The sequence below is a fragment of the Echinops telfairi genome, unplaced genomic scaffold (assembly GCF_000313985.2).
Source record: "Echinops telfairi isolate 266 unplaced genomic scaffold, ASM31398v2 ScPeMD7_4225;HRSCAF=4972, whole genome shotgun sequence".
In the NCBI taxonomy this organism is placed as follows: Eukaryota; Metazoa; Chordata; class Mammalia; order Afrosoricida; family Tenrecidae; genus Echinops; species Echinops telfairi.
The window spans coordinates 4,657,986-4,677,795 of NW_022108124.1; the positions used below are offsets into that span (position 1 = coordinate 4,657,986).

The 19,810-nt window shown below is 37.9% G+C and overlaps 1 protein-coding gene across 2 annotated transcripts in view; it reads right to left on the bottom strand.

The window, feature by feature from the left end:
- PIK3CA (phosphatidylinositol-4,5-bisphosphate 3-kinase catalytic subunit alpha) overlaps window positions 1–11,507 on the bottom strand; it is an 82,227-nt gene extending 70,720 nt beyond the window's left edge. For both annotated transcript variants that reach the window (XR_006680535.1, XM_004708597.4), the window contains exon 1: window positions 11,489–11,507. The gene's annotated coding sequence lies outside the window, so the exon portion shown is untranslated. The remainder of the gene's footprint in view (window positions 1–11,488) is intronic.
- Between the last annotated feature and the right edge of the window lie 8,303 nt (window positions 11,508–19,810).

Below are 19,810 nucleotides of genomic sequence, written 5' to 3' on the forward strand. Positions count from 1 at the left end.
GTAGTTAGTTCAAGGATTGTTTGTTGGCCTTTAGGAGTGTTTTCCAGTCTAGTCTGTTGGGGCACCACGCCTTGCCCCCAAAGTCCACCTTCAGCATTCCCTGGGGACCTCACCACTCCATTCCCTTGCTGTTCTGTTGCACCCCCTTAGTGTTTTGCCTCAGTGTGGAAACTAGCAGTTCTAGTGAAGGATACGTTATAAAAAGAGCCAGGAGGAGGAGAATGTATATATAAAATGAGGGTGAAAAGGCCAGAGATCTAACCTTATTATTTCATAATCTATAGGGTATAATGTAATTTGAGAAATGTGTATGTGCACATGTGTAAAGGAGCAATACTTAAAGTATGAACAGGATTCCTAACAGGTACAGAATGAGAAGTCTCTGGGTGGTGCAACAGTGGTAAATATACTCGGCTAACTGAAAGACTGGAAGCTTAAGTCCACTCAGAGATACCTAAGAAGAAAGGTCTGGCAATCTACTTCTGAAAAGCCAGCCAATAGGGTCATCCTGAGTCCCAACCCACTGAATGGTCACTGGTTTACAGGAGGAGATTGGCACAGCAGGCTAAGAGAGTAGTATGAACAAACGCAGACAGCCCTGCCAACACACAGTATTCCATTTCTCTCCATCCCAATTCTTTATCCATAATGCTACTAGAACTAGCTATCCAAAGCACACATACAATCCTATCACTATTCAGCTGAAATAAAATGAATCTCTACTTGACAGAGTATAGCTTAGACCGAAACCCTCACAAACCACTCTATGTTCTGTCCTTGTCCTTTTTTCCCCACATTCCAAGCTCTAGTTTAACTGGATCCATCTTTTCCCTTTACAGTTTTCTTTGCTTTTGTAAGCAGGGCCCACCTCTATTCTCATTCACTGCCATTTCAATCACATCATGCTTTAAATTCAGCTCACAACTTCTTGCTTGGGAAATTAAGCTTATCTGTGGGACTCCACTGGAAAAGGCCCTTTGGAAGTTTACACTCCCATATGGTTCACCCCTTTCTCCTTTTCCATTTGCTGCTTGTGCTTTGTATTCTTTACCACACTAAGTCATAGCTTGCAGTACTAAATTTATGCCAAATCCAGTGAGAGCTTCCAGTGCTCAAAGCTGGGAGATGGTCTAACTTTATAAGAAACCATCCAACCATTCTCCAAATTGGTTGCACATTTTGCATAACCATCAGCAACAAATGAGAGCTCCAGTTGCACTATCCTCACAACTGTCTTGCAGTACCAGTATTTTTAACTCTAGCTATTCCAGTAGGTATGCATTGGCTTCAATTCACACTTACCAATGACAAATAAAATCTTTTTATATGCTACTGATCCTTTGTGTATCTTCTATCAAATGACTGTCTGAGTCTTTTGCCAATTTTTCTATTAGGTGCTAATTTTTAATCAAGAAATATTGATTTGCGAGGTTTTTTTTGTATATGGGGTTAAGTAAAAAAGTACTGCTACAAAAAATCATACAAATCTTTATCAAACATATCAAAATGTGAGGCTATGATTTTGTGACACATCTTCCATATAGATAACACATTTCTGAAGACAGTGTTTCCACCCCTGAAGAATTCTGAGCTTTTCAATCGACACATCAAAATTGCAGTTTTGGCATCCTTCAGGAACTTAAATCATATTCCTTTTAAGTGTTCAGTGTTGTCTGGGGGGCAACAGTTTGAAGAGGCAAGATCAAGGTTGTAGGGTAGATGGGGTAAGGTTTCCCAATGATATTCGGATGAAATAGCCTTTGCCAGCCTTGAAGAATGAGCAGGTGTACTGCTGTAAAGGACAAAATTCCCCTGGGCAACATTTCTGGCCTTTTTCTAACCAATGTGGTTTCCAATTTTCTTAGAACTTATTCCTAACAAGCTCCCGTGATTGTCTTATGCTGTTCAAGAAAATTTATCAAGATGATTCCTTGGGCATCTGGACAAAACAGTTTCCCTACCCTTCTGCATTGTCAGCATAAACTCCCAGATGGTATGGCAGAAATTAGCCCCTCTATGGGTGGCTGTGAGGACAAAATGGAGTATGGTCAGGGCACATGGGGCCCAGTGGTACATGCCAAGTCATTAAGTGCTGCAGGGGTGAGATTGGGGCAGACTACTGCTCTGGGACTCTCTTGTTTTGATGGCATCTTTTTTTTAAAGGCCCCCTAACGAGAGTAGGGTTCCAATTCATATATGTATAGTTTATTCCAAACAATGTGTTGAAACATGTCTCTGCAATCAGTAGATGGCTGCAGATTAAATAAAAGTCAAAGATTTTATTCTGGCAAAATTGAAAGACCATTGAAGAAGCACAAAGACAATCACTACACATGCACAAGACAAAAATTTTGTTGTAATTTACAAATAACTCAGGTAAATCAGAAGAAAAATGAGCAAAAGGGGGTATAAATATACAGGTTTTGGAAAAAAACAAATCACCAACAAACTCAATAAAATCATAACTTAAGATATACAAATCTAAACAATGATACACTGCCATTTCCCCCAAGTAGAATGACGGTGTAGTGGTTATGCCTTGGGTTTCTAACTATAACAGCAGCAGTTTGAAGCCTGCAGTCACTTTGCGGTCGAAAGATGAGGTTTTCTACTCCCGGAAAGAGTTCCAGTCTTTGAAACCCATAGGGGCAATTTCTATCCTGTCCTATAATCCACTCGATGGCAGTGAGGGAGACTGAAAAACAAACTAACAAAAACAAGTTTGAAGAAAACCAGTTACCGCAAAGATAGTACTCTCAGGTTGTTCGTGGGAAGATCATACACATGACAGTACAGTTCAAAATTTATAATGCAGATATTCTCAGACTAGGCAATCCCATTACTGGGCATTTATCAAATGGATCTAAACTTACCCCTCAATTGTCAACAATCGCATCAGCTGACAATTTGCATTTGTAATAGTAAAAAATCTATTACATGACTATTTTGACCATAAATCATGTATGTCTGGCAGTGACATGCGGACGTATGAGGCAAGAGTAATACTGGCTGTGATGGTTATGATCATGTGTCATCTTGGCTGGGCCAGGATTTTCACTAGCTTAGCAGTTAAGTAATTTGACAGGCAAAAAAAAAGTTAGGCAAATTGAAAGACCACTGGAGAAGTACAAAGATATAATCACTACACATATGAACAAGACTAAAATTTTGTTGTCACTTACAAATAACGCAGGTAAATCAGAAGAAAAGATGAACAAAAGGGTATAAATTGTACAGTTTGGGGGAAAAGAAATATAAATGACCAACAAACTTAACACAATCATAATTTAAGATTTAGAAATCTAAACAATGTTGTATTTGTGATATGTACATAATTGTGAATGATCAATGATACAATGACCTAGTGAGTCTCCATTTTTTAATCTGATGTGTTCATCCTCCATTATTGTATAATGTTGATTTCCTCATAATACCGTAATCATATTGATAAGTAAGGACATGGTGCATTTGTAAAAAATTGCCAAAAGGGCTAAAGGACATTCATTGCAGCAATGTCCATGAAAGGAAGAACTCCAGAAAATCCAAAGTATTTACCAATAGGGGAATAAGAAAGTTAATTACAGTAAAGCACTACATAGAACACTATAATTGTGTCTACATGAGTGATGTAGATTTTTATGTACTGCTATGAAAAGACTGTTAAGATAGAGTAAGGGTGTCTTAAAAATAAACATGTGATTTCAACATTCAACAAAGAACAAAAAATCTATCATTGTGTGTCCACCTTCCTGATATGATTGCTGAAGACAAATGTGTGCATAAACAAATGTGGCGAAGAAAGTTGATGGTGCCCAGCTATTAAAAGATATAGTGTCTGGGGTCTTGAAAGGCTTAAAGATAAAGAAGCGGCCACTTATCTCAGAAGCAACAAAGCCCACATGGAAGAAGCACACCAGCCTGTATGACCACGAGGTGTTGAAGGGATCAGGGATCAGGCATCAGAGACAAAAAAGTTTATCATGGTAAATGAGGGGGAGTGCAGAGTGAAGACCCAAAGCCCATCTGTAGGTAACAGGACACCCGCTTACAGAAGGGTCACAGGGAGGAGACGAGCCAGTCAGGGTGCAGTATAGCAACAATGAAACATACAACTTTCCTCTAATTTCTAAATGCTTCCTCCCTCCCACTATCATGATCCCAATTCTACCTTACAAATCTGGCTAGACCAGAGGATGTACACTGGTACACATAGGAACTAGAAATACAGGGAATTCAGGACAGATGATCCCTTCAGGACCAGTGGTGAGAGTGGCAATACCAGGAGGGTGGAGGGAGGGTGGGGTAGAAAGTGGGAACCGATTACAAGGATCTACATATAACCTCTTCTCTGGGGGATGGTGAAGGGAGACGTCGGACAGTGTAAGACATGACAAAATAATAATAATTTATAAATTATCAAGGGTTCAGGAAGGAGAAGGGAGCGGGGAGGGAGGGGGGGAAATGAGGAGCTGATACCAAGGGCTTAAGTGGAGAGCAAATATTTTGAGAATGATGAGCGCAATGAATGTACAAATGTACTTGACAAAATTGATGTATGTATGGATTGTGATAGGAGTTGTATGAGCCCCCAATAAAATGATTTTAAAAAGAGAAATAAAGGACTTTGCACTCCTAACGCACTTCTGAATAAAACAGAATGTGAAATGGAAAATACCTTCTTTGATGAAATTAGAGGACTTTTATAACCCTGAACTATACTATATAAAGAGATGGGTGAGGAGAGAAAACTGCCTCAGTAAAGGTGAGGAGCTTACGTGAAAAGAAGTAAACCAATGGAGACAGCTGTAACAGTGGACGCTGCAGGTGAACTGGGATATGAGCAAAACGGTGAGACTATCTGAAAATCTGTTAATTAGAATTTTATGTCTCCTGTCTTTTTAATGCTATAGAAATTAGGAATGCATACTTTCAGGCAAAAAGCAAAACCTCAGAAAGGTTTGGGGCTTGAAGCATCAGGCACAGATGTAGATAAAAGAAAAGTTCTAAGTATAAGCAGGAGGTGATACGAACGTTGAATGAGAACCAAGAGAGTCCTGGTGGAGCAAGGGGTTCAGTGTTGGGCTGCTCAATGAAGTCAGGGGTTGGAGTGCACTAGCTCTCCTTAGGAGAAAGATGATGCAGTCCGCTTCTTTAAGATTTACAGCCTTGGCACCTCTAGGTTATAGTCTGCCCTGCAAGGTTGCCATGAGTTGACATAGTGAGTTAATGAAAGCCAACACTCCTTTATTTAGTACAGCTCTAAAATAGGGGTGGGGAACGTTTTTCTGTCAAGGGCCCTTTGGAAATTTATAACATTTAATTAATATTTGACTAATGTAATGTCTAGGAGTCCTAGTGGCATTTATATCCTTTAAAGCAGGGGTGCTCAATACATCAATCGCGATCTACTAGTGGATCGCAAATGTAGTGTGGGTACATCACATTGCATTAAAAAAATAGACTTAAGCCTATCATCAATCCAGTCACTTAATTGATATACAGCGCAGTCAATCAGATACAATCTTAGGTGTCAAATACATGCGGAAACAACTGTGCTAAGTGTAGCAAAACTGACAAGCTAAATTATCTTGGCTTTTTTTTCCCTCTTAAATGTAAGAAAGGGTCTTAAAATGAGTGGGGGAGCTGGACCAAGTAAGAAGACAAAAACGTATCACTTTCACACGGAATGGGAGATTTTGACACTACGAGCCAACATTCAGCTGAAGTCCAGAGCCATGAACAGTTCTGGAACTGACTCGCAGATGGAAAGCACCCAAACATGAGAAAAGGTGCTACCTCCTTGACTGCATTATTTGGCTCTACTTATTTATGTGAGTCAGCCTTCCCACATAAAGATCATTAAGTCCAAGTACTGTTCCACCATGACTGATGATCATTTGGCGTGTGCTTGAGGCTGGCTGTCAGCAGCTACTGTCCGGACTATGCATCCCTAGCTCATTGCATTCAGTGCAAGTCATCCGAGTGAACTCAGGTAATGACAAAAAATGTACATAGTTAATTGTGTTGTGTTATATGGACTCATGCGGTCATATAAGGTACATAAACATAAGAATTCTCAATGCATTTATGAATAACTGTACTAAATAAATAAATGTTTTGCATTTTTTGTAGTTGGTAGATCCTTTTGACTTGACCATTTTATAAGCAGCTCGCATGCTGAAAAACTGTGAGCAGCCCTGGTTTAAAGAATTGCAGGAATAGGAAGACTGAAGAAGACTCAATACATCTGAATTACGGTCCTGGTAAAACATACTGAAAGTATTATGGATTGACAAAAGAACAAACTTCTTGGAACAAGTACAGCTCGAATGGTATATAGAAGTAAGGATGGTGAGATTTCATTTCATGTACATTTGGCGCATATTGTCAAGCTAGACCAGTTCATGCAAAAGGACATCATACTTGGTAAATTAACATCATACTTGGAAAAAGAGGAAGCTCTTTGACGAGATGGATTGACACAGTGGCTGCACTGATGAGCTCCAACACGAGAACAACAGTGAGGATGGCCCAGGACCGGGCAGTGTTACTATTGTATTTAGGGTGTCTAGGAGTTGTGACTGACTTGAGGGCACCTAACAAAACTACAACGAGTTACAGTCTCAGAAACCCACACAGACAGTTCTGCTTTGTCCTACTGAGTGGCTATGAGTCAGAACTGGCTCCATGTAGTGAGTTTGTTTTGAATGTGATGGCTGGAACTGCTTTTCTTTGGTGCGATGTATGATGTTAGCTGGTATTAGTGATTTTGTGGACCTTATATGGCCCTAGGGATAGATTTTCCCCACCCCTGTTCTAGAACTTAAGTATCCCCAAACAGGAGATTATAAATTTTCTCCATAAAAGGACCCAACTGATTACCCTAAAAAAATCCTCCAAAAAACAAATAAAACCCCACTGCTATTGAGTCAAAATGTGCTTGATACAATTAATGCACGGATTGTTATAAGAGCAGTAAGAGCCCCCAATAAAATGATTTATAAAAAAATTCTGATTACCCTAGAAAAAGGTAATGACATCTATGGTTTCCTACTGCCCACCCCAACAACAGAGTTGTGTCCTCAAGCTTAGACCTTCCAATCAGCATTTAATTAATGCTTTGCAAGCATGAGTGGTAGCTACGGATCATTAAAGATAGAGATCCAAACAAAATAGGATTGCTGAGGTAATAGAAATGATAGGAAAGAAAAAAGGCAAGGAAACTGTAATTAATACAATCAAAGATAAAATACGGTATCCTTAAACAAGAAGAGAAATGATTAAGAAAATAAAGAGAATTAGAGCTAAAAAAAACAATAAAAATTTGATTAAAAGTCAAGGTACTTTTTCAGAAAGCAGAAGAAAGAGATAACTAATAGGAAACAAACGTGAGAATGGAAAAAGCAATCCAAGAGGTCTAATCTGTGATGAATGGGAATTCAAGGATGAGAGAACAGTTGAAAATAAAGAGGATAAACTATTTAAAAAGATAAGACAAGAAACCTCCCCCAAATGGGAAGATACAAGTTTGGAGACTACTGAGTACTCAGCAAATAAATGAAAATGATGTATCACTATAAAATTTCAGAAAGACAGGCATGAATCAAATAATCAACTCTAGAAAAAGCAGAAGGGGGGGGGGGAATCAGGAAATAGAATGGCAATGGGTCCCTAAATAGCAAATCTGAAAGCAAGATATTAGAGTAATGCATTAAATTTTCTGAGCAAAAATGATTTTCAACTTAGAATTATTTACTCATTTAAAATAACTACAGGAGCACAGGAGTCTCTGGATGGCACAATTAATGTGCTTGGTTGCTAACTAAATGACTGGAGGTTCAGTCCACACATAGGTGCCTTGGTAGAAAGGCTTTGTTACCTACTTCCCCAAAGTTTAACTATTGGAAAATCTATAGAGCACACCTGGTACTCCGATGAACATGGGGTTACCTTAAAGTTGAAATTGGTTCATTTTAAAGGCGAATGTAACATATTCAGGTTTGAAAAATCTAAAATAATTACCTCCAGCTACCCCTCCCAGGAAGCCACTAAAGCAGTGGTTCTTAATCTTCCTAATACTATGGCCCTTTAATACAGTTCCTCATGTTGTGGTGACCCCCAACCATAAAATTATTTTTGTTGCTACTTCATACCTGTAATTTTGCTACTGTTATGAATTGGGCAATCCTGTGAAAGGGTCCTTTGACCCCCAAAGGGGTTGCGACCCACAGGTCGAGAACCGCTGCACTAGGGGCTATGCTCCTGTAAAATCAGGGAAACGATGCAGACATAGGGTATAGGAAATCAGAGGTTTACACAGGAAGCAGGTGTAGGGAATTCCCAGGAGAAGAAAAAAGAGGTGACAAGACAACAACAGCTGTGAACAGACCCAAAGAGCAGTCAAGACTGAATGGGAAAGACTGTTGGCTCTAGGACAGAAATCTTAGGAATGAATGGACCTTCTTATGGCATAGGTGATACTGAAGACAAGCTGAAGCCTGTGGGAGGACAGATTCAAATGCAAAGATAACGAAGCCAAAAATTTTAAATGATTAAATTAGAAAACTAAGTTTTATGAGGAAACATTATACCACCATGCACTAATTATTATTGAATAGTATTATTATTTCATAATATTAATACAGTCATAATGAAGACCCTACATGTAGATTTAACGTATGTTAATTAAAGATATCAGGATGATGAGATCAAAGGAAAGAAGGTATAAGCCTTAAAATGATGTAGGAGGAAATTGGTAATGTCAAATATTGGTGAGCCATTTATTATAATAAAATTTAGAATACAGTTAAGGATCAGAATGCCTCAACAGCTACAACACTGAGCTCAAACATACCAGTTATCATGAAGATGGCAAAGAATCGGTGACGTTACATTCTATTATACATAAGGGAGTATCATGATTCAAAACCAATTCGACAGCAGCTAACAATAACATTAACATGGACTTTTCTACAACAGAGTCCATTAACTGACACAATAAGGAGATAAGTACTCAATGCAGCAGCTAAAGCAGTGAAAGTGAATTCTCTCAAGAATGACATGGGACAAAAGATGAATGGGTATGCAGTGGAGGAGGAATTTCCTATACTCATCTCTATTAATCTTTCAGAAATAATTTTAAGCTAAATTAATGTATTGTTTTTATCTCAGTTTACTTCACCTAAAACAAAATCCAATTAGACAAATTTTGGTAAATGCATACAGTTGTGAAAATGAACAGCATAATCAACTTTTAAAACAATTCCCTAAAAGTTGTTTTTTCTTTGCAATTACCTACTCCTACCTTAGGTGCTGGGTAGCTACTCCTGTAGTTTCTGTCACTATAATTTTGTATATTCTAGAATTTCGCACAAGTAGAAATATATAGTATGTAATCTTTTGCATCTGGTTTATTTTCTTAGCATGGTGCTTTTAGCACTTAAGTTCAGGTCTAGGGTCAACTTTAAATAAATTTGGGGGATGGGGGGAGCCGGGAGGGAGGGGAAAAATGAGGACCTAATGTCGGGGGTTTAAGTGGAGAGAAAATGTTTTGAGCATGAAGTATAAATGCGCTTTACACAATTGATGTGTGTATGGATTGTGATAAGAGTTGTATGAGCCCCTAATAAAATGAGTAAAAAAAATAAAAAATTTGGGGGTTTAGTGTGAGGGTAAGGTTATGGATCTTTGTTTTCACCCATCAGTATTCTTTTTTGAAAGGTACTACTCTTTGCTCACTGAATTAACTTGTTATCTTGCCAAAAATCAATTACCATATTAAATGGGGTTCTATTTCTAGATTTCTAAGTATTACATCTATCTGTACTGTCCTTATACCAATCCATTACTATTTTGATTTTTATAACTTTATAGCAAGTCTCAGGAGCCCTGGTGGCATAGCGGTTATGAGTTGGATTGCTAACCGTAAGGCCAGTAGTTTGGAACCACCAGTTGCTCTGTGGGAGAAAGACGGGCTTTCTACTCAGAAACTTACAATATTGGGAACTCACAGGGGTCGTTCTATTTTGTCCTATAGGCTTGCTATGAGTCAGAACAGACTTGATGGCAAAGAGTTAGTCAACTGATGGAAGAGTTCTGGTGGTGTGGTGGGTTATGCATTGTGCTGTTAACTGAAAGAGCATAAGTTCAAAACCAGCCACTCTGTGGGAGAAAGATAAGGCATTCTGCTCGGAAGACTTACAGTCTTGGAAACCAACAGAAGATTTTAAGGCTAGAATAGTTTGTTAAATGTAGAACACCTAGCGGAATTCCTCTGCTACAGTTGGGGCTTTCTACTCTTGTAGAATTACACTCTGGTCAGGATTGACTTAATGGCAGTGATAGCAAGTCTCAAAGGTGTTAAGTCCCTGTATTTTCTTCTTCTTTAAAAAAAATCATTTTATTGAGGGCTCTTACAGCTCTTATAACATACCATACATCAATTGTATCAAGCATATTTGTACAAATGTTGCCATCATCATTTCCAAAACATTTTCTACTTGAGCCCTTGGTATAAGTTCCTCCCTCCCCCACCCACTCTCCCACCCTCATATATCCTTGATCAATTATAAATTGTTATTTCATATCTTACACTGTCCATTGTCTCCCTTCACCCACATTTCTGTTATTTGTCCCTCTGGGGGCGGTGGTAGTGGTGGCTATATACCCAATCTTGTGATGGGTTCCCACTTTCTTACCCTTTCGGACCATCCCCCTACCCTCATGATATCACTATTCCCATTACTGTTCCTGAAGGGTTTATCTGTCCTGAATTCTATGGGCCGAGAGCTCTTATCTGTACCAATGTATGTTCTGTGGTCCAGATTTGTAAGTTAGAACTGGGTCATGGTAGTTGGGGGAGGAAGTATTCAGGAGCTAGAGGAATGATGTGCAATTCGTCGGTGCTATATTGCACCTTGGTTGAATCATCCCTTCGTTATACCACTTCTATGGGGGGGGATATCCAATTACAGATGGGCTTTGGGTCTCCACTCCGTATTTTATTCTTTAGAACATTTAAAATTATGTTATATTTGATGATTTGCATTTAGTGTGTAGAACCAACTTAGCAATTTCTGTGAAAAAGTTGTAGGATTTTGATTGATTCTACAGATACATTTTGTGTGAATTGCTATTCGAACAATTTCAGCCTCCCAATTAAAAAACATGGAGTGTTTGTTAATTATTAAGGTCTTTGTTTTTTTTGGTCAGCAATACAAATATTTTTTGGTATAGACACCTTGCATGTCCTTTGTTAAGAAAAGTAACTACATAAGAAACAAAAATTTCTACATAAATAGGGAAAATACCATAAGCAGAAGCAAAAAATAAACTTGGAAAGATTCTTCTTTGCTCATGTGACTGAAAAAAAAAATCAAATTCATACTGTATAGATGAAACAACCCAATAGAAAAGTGGGCAAAAGAGTATGAATTGAGAGTTCATAGAAAAAGAAATGTACATAGACAACATATTGAAAATTGCTCACCTTCACTTGTAATAAAAATGCCAATTAGTAGTCCCTGGCCGCAGAAAATGGTTAAGCACTCTACTACTAGACAAAAGGCTGGAGGTTTGAGCCCACCTAAAGTCACCGCAGAAGTGAGGCCTGACAATCTGCTTCAGAAAAACCTGAAAACAAAACACAAAACCGAAAATGAAAATACCATATCTATGACCATGAAGTAAATTCCAAGTATTAGCAATTCTAAATGACACAGAACGGCCCCATTGAGTTTCCAAGGCTTTAATCTTTATGGAAGTAGACGACTACATCTTACTCCGGTGGAGTCCATGGTGGGTTTGAACCACCAATGTTTTGACTAGTAGCCACTGTGTCAAAGCCACTGTGACAACCTTGAGAACCTTATGGAACAGTTCTACTATGTACACACAGAGTCTCTATGAGTCAGAAACACCACCAAGCTTTATTAAAGAGCTTACCTACACAAGAATTGTAAAGCTATAAAAATATCAATCACATGATGTAACATTTCACCTATCAGATTTGTAGAGAGAAAAAACAAAAACAAAAATTGGTAGAACAAAAAGCAAAAAGACCCAGAAATTGAAAACAAGGGTAAAAAACATAAAAGGATCCAAGAGGCCCAACAACCAAACAGAAGAAAGTAGAGAAAAATAAAAGATCTAAAATAAATAAAAGAAGAATATGTCTGAGCTAGAGACATTTATATGTTCAAATTAAATGAGAGGCGACTGAGCAGAATAAGTGTAAAAAAAAAATGTTACCAGCAAAAAAAGAGAAATATGAAAGGTTTCATAAGGAGGGGGAAACAACTGATAACATGGAAAATTATAACAATGGTTTGATAGGCAACCTGTTATCAGGCACACTCAGAAATGAAAAACTACACAGTGATTAAAGTCTGATGTAAAATAATGACTAGTATTTCTACACTCAACCTAACTACCATGTGTAATGAAAAGACAAAGTGTGAGGGGCTGCAAAAAGCTTGTGGAAAATGGAATGAAAAGATAATGGATGTCGTATTTCCAGTTCTTTAAATTCTTTTAAGTGTTATTTTCCATAAGCTAATTCTGAGGCAGTTAATTGAGTAAGTATTTCAGTCAACCAAATGTAGGGATCAAAAAAAGGGAAGACATACTAGAAATTGTAGTGCTCAAAAGAAATTTAAATACCTAAGTTAGAGAGAAAAAAAAAGTCACACTGATAGTTAACACTTTAATCAAGCACAGGAATAATTGGCCAATTTAGAGGATGACTCCTGTGTGGCCCAAATAAAAACGTATTCAAGAAAAAGAGAATAAATTTTAAGCAGCAGATAAAGGAATTAAGAAGTTAGGTAGTGTTAATGACATTTATTTATTTCCAAAATAGGAAAAATAAGGTAATTGGCAACTTTAGGAAAAAACAAACAAAAAGTATAATAAAACTCATGCTCAAAATATGAAGCAAAACATTGCACAATTTTGAGTTTTTGGTAGAGTGCTTGAAAGAAAAGCTATGTGACCTGATTGCTGAGTAGTCTCTATGTGGTTCATGATATTGCACATTCAGAGAAAGACATCTAATTCTAGCACTTTAAAACAAAGATTTGACCTTTTGTAGCTGATATCTGAAAATAGCCGGCGTAATTAAGTGCTTGAAGACATTCTAAAATAGCCAGGCAAGTTGGGGCTGCATTGGACCCACACCTAACAACAAACTTCAGGAAGAGAGGGAGCATGTAATTATTGAGTGGATTGATATTACTGTGTATGATGCTTCTAACTAATACATTCATTGAGGTTCCAATTATTAGAAGACTGGCCCTTAGTTAGTGCTTGCTCTCCTTGGGGCTTCTGGGACTTGTGAGGACATCCAGCAGAGGGAAAGGTGTGGAATGGGGCAATGAAAGACTCATGCCACAATTGATGTATGTGTGGATTGTGATAAGAGTTGTATGAGCCCTAATAAAATGATTTAAAAAAAAAAGCCTCATGCAGAGCTTGCTCCCAGAACCTTATAAAAATGAGTAAATACTTTAGGTACTAATTTCTTTGAAATTAGAGCTGGGGAAGCTGGAGATCACAGAAAGGCTGGAGAGGCAGTGGAAGAATGGTAAGAGTTCTACTAGCGCATGGCTGAGTACTAAGGATGGTGGTGATTGTTAGGTGCCTCCAAGTTTGTTCTGACTCCTAGTTTTGAGAATGATGAGGGCAACGGATGTATAAGTGTGCTTTACACAATTGACGTATGTGTGGATTGTGATATGAGTTGTATGAGCCCTAATAAAATGATTAAAAACACACACACAAAAAACCTATGCACTAAAGAATGAAACACTGCTCAGTCCTGCACCAGCCTCACAATTGTTCTTATGTCTAATCCCACTGTTGCAGGCAGTGTCAGTCCATCTTTTCATCAGCATTCTTTTTTTTTGGCATGATGTCCTTCTCAAGGGACTGGTCTCTACTGACAGTATGTACAAAATACATGAGGGACAAAGTCTCACCATCCTTGCCTCTAAGGAGTATTCTGGGTGTATTTTTTCCAAGACATATTTTTTGTTTCTTTGGTAATCTGTGGACTTTGAATATCCTTTGCAATACCATAAATCAATGCACAAATTCTTCTGCCGCCTTCCTTATTATTCTGTGTCCAACTTTCACATGTATATGAAGTGACAGGCACATCATAGTCCTCAAAATAACTTCTTTGCTTTTCAACACTTTAAGGAGGTCTTGTGCAACAGATTTTTTTAATGTAACATTGTTTGATCTCCTGACTGCTGCTTCCATGAATACTGATTGTGGATCCAAGCAAGCTAAAACCCTTGACAACTTCATTCTTTTTTCTCTGATCATAATGACCAATCTATTGGTCCAGTTGTGAGGATTTGGGTTTTCTGGTTAGCACATGAGGCCTGGTGGTGTAGTGATTACACATTGGGGTGAGGTCCATAGGTCAGCAATTCAAAACCCTCAGTGGAGAAAGATGAGGTTTTCTATTCCCATAAACAGTTACTGTCTCAGAAACTCAAGCATAGCTCTACCCTTCCCTACAGGGTTGCTATGAGTCAGCATCAACTTGATGGCAGTAAGTTTGGTTTGTTGTTAGTGTATAATTAAGTAAATAAGTAAGTATTTGAAAAACAAACAGTATCAGGGTTACAGGAAGGCTTATTAATAACATGAAATATTCAAAGACAAAAGCTTACATGCTGAAAGTGAGGGTGACTTGAAGCACCTGCTGGTGAAAATCAAAGACTAAAGCATTCACTGTGGATTGTGTAACTCCATGTAAAGAAAACAAAAATCCTTACAACTGAACCAATCGACAACTTCATGACAGAGAAAAGACTGAAGTTTCAAGGAATTAAATTTTCTTGGATCTATAATCAGTGCTTATGGAAGTAGCAGTCATGAAAATCTGCTTTCACAAGACCTCTTTAAATTGCAAAGATGTCACTTTGAGGATTAAGTTGTGCCTGACCAAAGCCAGGCTATTTTCAATCACCTCATATCCATGAAAAGCAAGATGGTGACTAAATAAGACCACAGGAGAATTGATACTTTTGGATTATGGAGTTGGAAAAGAACACTGAAAGGACCATGGAATGTCAAAATATATTTATCTCAGAAGTACAATTACAATGCTCCTTGTAAGTGAGTATGGCAACACTTCACTACACATACTTTGGACATGTTATCAAGAGACCTGTTCCTGGAAGAGGAAATTCTGCTTGGTAAAGTAGAGGGTGCGGGTACAAGAAAGGCACTAGATTAGAAGGCTGCAACAATGGACTCAAAGATAACAGCAATTGTGAGGATGGCACAGCATCACGCAGTGTTACGTTCTGTTGTACGAGAGTCATTATGAGTCGTAGCCAACTCTATGGCACCACACACAAGGCACGCACACAGATAAGGAGGGGATGGGAAAGAAGCCAGTCTGAAGTACGGGGAGTTGTTCAGATGCCTGAACCTATGGCTAGCTATCTGGAGACCTGCCTATCTGGCCAGGGATGTATTGACTTGACTCAGGATGACCTAACATTGGATAGTTAGGGTCAGAATGAAAATTATCAGGAAAATGGCTAGAGGAGAGGATGAGAAATGTGAGAAGATGAGGTGGATTGGATCCACTTCCAGCTGGGAATTGATTCATGCTGATCTTTCTAGCAGTTAGTTATAAACAAGGGGAGGGGGATGGAGCGGGGAGTAAAAAATGCCCCTTTCATAGTACAGTTTGTACCACAAAATGCTACTTTACTTGCGGAATGTCACATTTTTACATAATCATAATAATGTAAACATAGCTAGCTTCAACCATTAAAATCTATCAGAAGCCAAAGCATAAGAGTATTAAACTATGTCCGGTTATAGAACAGAATTTGAATATTATCACTGACAACAATGTAAAAGCAATTGCATATATAATGTGTTGTGGAAGGGTAATAAGTCTGGTGAAATGGGCTTAGCAGCACTCTCTGCTAACCAAGAGATCCTGCTCCAAGGAAGAAAGCCAAGGCCGCCTGCTCCTGTCAAGAGTAACAGTCTCTACAACTCACAGGGGCAGCTCTGTTCTGTCCTGAAGGGCCACTATGAGTCAGAATCAACTTGACAGCAATGGTTTTTGTGCTTTTTGGAGACGTGTGTGTGTGTGTGTGTGTGTGTGTGTGTCTAAGAATGGGTGAAGAGGTGAAAGAAAGTAGTAGTACTTATTTAAGATAACAGAGAATAAGGAATATAGCCAAAAGTTGATGTGGTAAGAAAAGCACCTAGATTTACATATACTAAAAGTAGAACTCAAAAGTCACTGTCAAGGAGTCGACGGCATCTCCTAGTGACCTTATAGGAGAGAGGAGAACTGCCCTCATGATTTTCTAAGACAGAAAACTTCATCTGTCTCTTGTTGAGTGGCTGATGGGTTTGAACTGCTGAGCCTGTGATTAGGGACCCAGCCAGGAACTCACTCCACCTCTACACTATGACACCACAGTACAAGAAAAACTAAAGAGAGGGATAAGAGAAGGATGGCAAGGGGCTGGTTAAACACACTAACAAAATTAAGAGACAGCAGGAAGTTTCAAAAACGGAATTATCAAATGATCAAATTTACTTTAACAGTCTTCAAAACCAGTGACTATTACTAGACAAAATTCTTCATGTATCAAACATGTCAATAATTTATAAGGTATATATTTTAGCTTAATATCAAGGGTTCTTATTATATATGTCTTTCATAAAAATCTTTTGACACATGTCTCAAGGCCACTATTTGGAAATCTTTATAAGATATAACACTTTTTCAAATGTTTCAAGTATTTCTAAGTACGGAACCCTAATTTCCATTTTCTTGGTTTCAGTTCCAGAAAAAGTATTGGCAGAAAAAGCAAAAAGCTGACAGCTGGGTATATGGATATTACACGATGACTGTAATTATCGAAAATGTTTCTTTTAAAAGAACAGTTGCTACTAAATATTTCATCGCTAACATTTGGTTTAAACCAGGGCTACATGTCTTCGATGGCATACTAGATCTGGACTTTGCAGCTGGTCTCTGATTTCCATCAACACTTGAAGACTGAAGTTCATAGCAAAGCTAAACACACAGAAATTTTAGAAATCAAACTTTTAAAAAAGATATTCAGCAAACTCACTTGAATATGTATACATATAGATTTTTGCCTTACTTCCTGCAGGAAAAAAAGTTTCCTACACAAATGTCAGTGCACGTAGTTAAGCAAGTATTTGTGGACCATCGCATTAGGTGCTACAATACAGATTCTGCCAGGATACAAATAAGCATTACAAAGCAGGGTACTGAAGGATCTGACTAATAATTAACAAGCAGCTCTTGTTCTGGAGGAATAAGTATTATTATTTAAAAATCCCAATATGCCCAAACTCACTGCCATTGAGTAGATTCCAACTCATATTCCCAAGAAAGTAAATCTTCATGGGAGAAAAAACTTCATTTATCTCCTGTGGAGCGGCTGGTGGATTTGAACTGCTGCTCTTTTGGTTAGAAGTCCCACTCGTAATTACTATGCCACCAGGACTGGAAATATAGTCATGTACAAAATAAGGAGGACAAGAAAAAATCTACCCCAAACTATTATTACCACTTAGGGTTTCCCCTGCCCCATCTTTGGTTTGTTCTATAATAATTGGGTTCATGTAGTATACGAATTTTTTTATCTTGCTTTTAAAAACATTAAAAAACACTCAAATAACTGTGAATTCTTTATAAATATTTTTTCTATGACAACATATTTCCATGGGAGATAAAGCATGTTTATATGTTGAATACCTGTCCTTGGGAATCTTGGAGTTGTTATGGTTCTTAGTGACCCCACGTGACCCAGCAGAACTGCCCCATAATTTTCTAGATTGCAATCTTTATAGGAGCAGATGACCAGAGCTGCCAGAGAGGTTCAAACCTTCAACTTTTCAGTTAGAACCCAAGCACTGCACCACTAGGATTACCTCGTGGAACACTGAAACTGTTGATACTTTCCAATATTACACATAATGCCACATATGGAATTATTAAGTCAGAGGTATGTTAATTTAAGGGTGTGGTCAATTTGCTTTCCAAAATAGTTGAAATGATTTAGACAACAAGTAGAAATATGTGAGCATATTCTATTTATGGCACCTTTACCACTACCAGCAATAGTAGTATCAAAAAGACCTCTTGTTAACTTGAAAAGTAAAAATATATCATGTATCCTTGATTATCTGTCAGGGCAAAAAATATTTTCTGACATGCTTGCATTTTGTCTTTTGTGAGTCTGTATTCTCAAATCCTTTGCTCATTTATCTATATAAGTCTTGGTGCTTCAAAATTCTAGGTAAGAGTCAAAACTAATGAATGTTCATTCCCTTATTAAGTACTTGCAGTTCTTTAAAGTTTGGAAAGTATTTCCCCATCCAGATAAATATCTTTAAAAACTGAAACTAGCAAAAAGTATTTATTCTTTTCCATTTTCCTATCTAAATTGCCTGGCATAAATATTGGTAGATGACACGAGTGATTCAAAGGGAGAAACCACCTCCAAAATACTTAACACTTCAATAATTTTTACTGGACAAACAAGCTTTGCATTTTTCCTCTGATTTTTGATGACCCCTTTATCATATTTAACATTTCTATATACCAGTGTTTGTCTCTGAGCTCTCTATTCTCTTTCATTGATTTTACTGCCAGTGCTTATGCCAGTATCCAACTGTTTTACTGTGATTTTATAGTTTGAGAGCCCTCAGACAGTAAGAGGGAAAACTTCATTATGCTTTAATTCCACTTTTATTGAACTTTTTGAAGCTTCCTTGTAGGTCTGATATTTATAAGAGTGAGCTGTAGGACTCACTGTCCGTGTTTTTCCAGCTACAAGCTATCTCACTTGTAGGTAACAAAGAGGTAACTTTGTTAACTTTTTATTTCACCTAACAACTTTGTTAGGTGAAATAAAAAGTTAACTTGTTGCCTTCTCAAACACATTAAGAAAACTGAATTATGCAAAACCTGTAAGTTCATTTGAGAAAAACTGATATTTGTAATTGATGGACTTCTCATTCAAAAACTTGATATCCTTTGTTCTCCCTTTCCCGCTTAAATTTTCTGTTACTATTATAAATGGAGCACTGCTGACAGGGTGAAGCGCTCACCTGCTAATTACAGGGTCCGAGGAAGAAAGATGTGGCCATCTGCTTCCGTAAGGATTGTAATATTGGAAAACTATGGGGCAATTCTACTCTGTCCTACAGCATTGCTATGAGTCAGGGCCAGTTCAATGGCAATAGTTTGTTTATGGTAATTCAGTAGCTTCTTTTTCAGTACTTATCTTTTTAATTCATGTCTTCCATCCTTGGTTTAACGAGACAACAGGAAATCATCAATACCTTTCCACATTTACTGATAAAATCTTCATTACCCTAACACTTTAATATTAAGCCATCTATGCATTCTTATAATAAATCCTACTTGGCAAGCATGTAAAGGAGTCTGCAGGTTTAGTTGTTAAGTGCTTGGCTGAGGACCCAAAAGGTCAGTGGTTCAAATCCACCAGTCACTTCATGGGAACATGGGAAAAGGATGTGGCAATTTGCTTCTGTAAAGAGTAGAGCCATGGAAATTGATTTCTTTTTTTTTTTTAAACATTTTATTAGGGGCTCATACAAGTGTTATCGGAATCCATACAAACATCAATTGTGTAAAGCGCATTTGTACATCATTCTCAAAACATTTTCTCTCCACTTAAACCCGGGACATTACGTCCTCATTTTTCCCCTCCCTCCCTGCACACCCCTCCCTCATGAGCCCTTGATAGTTTATAAATTG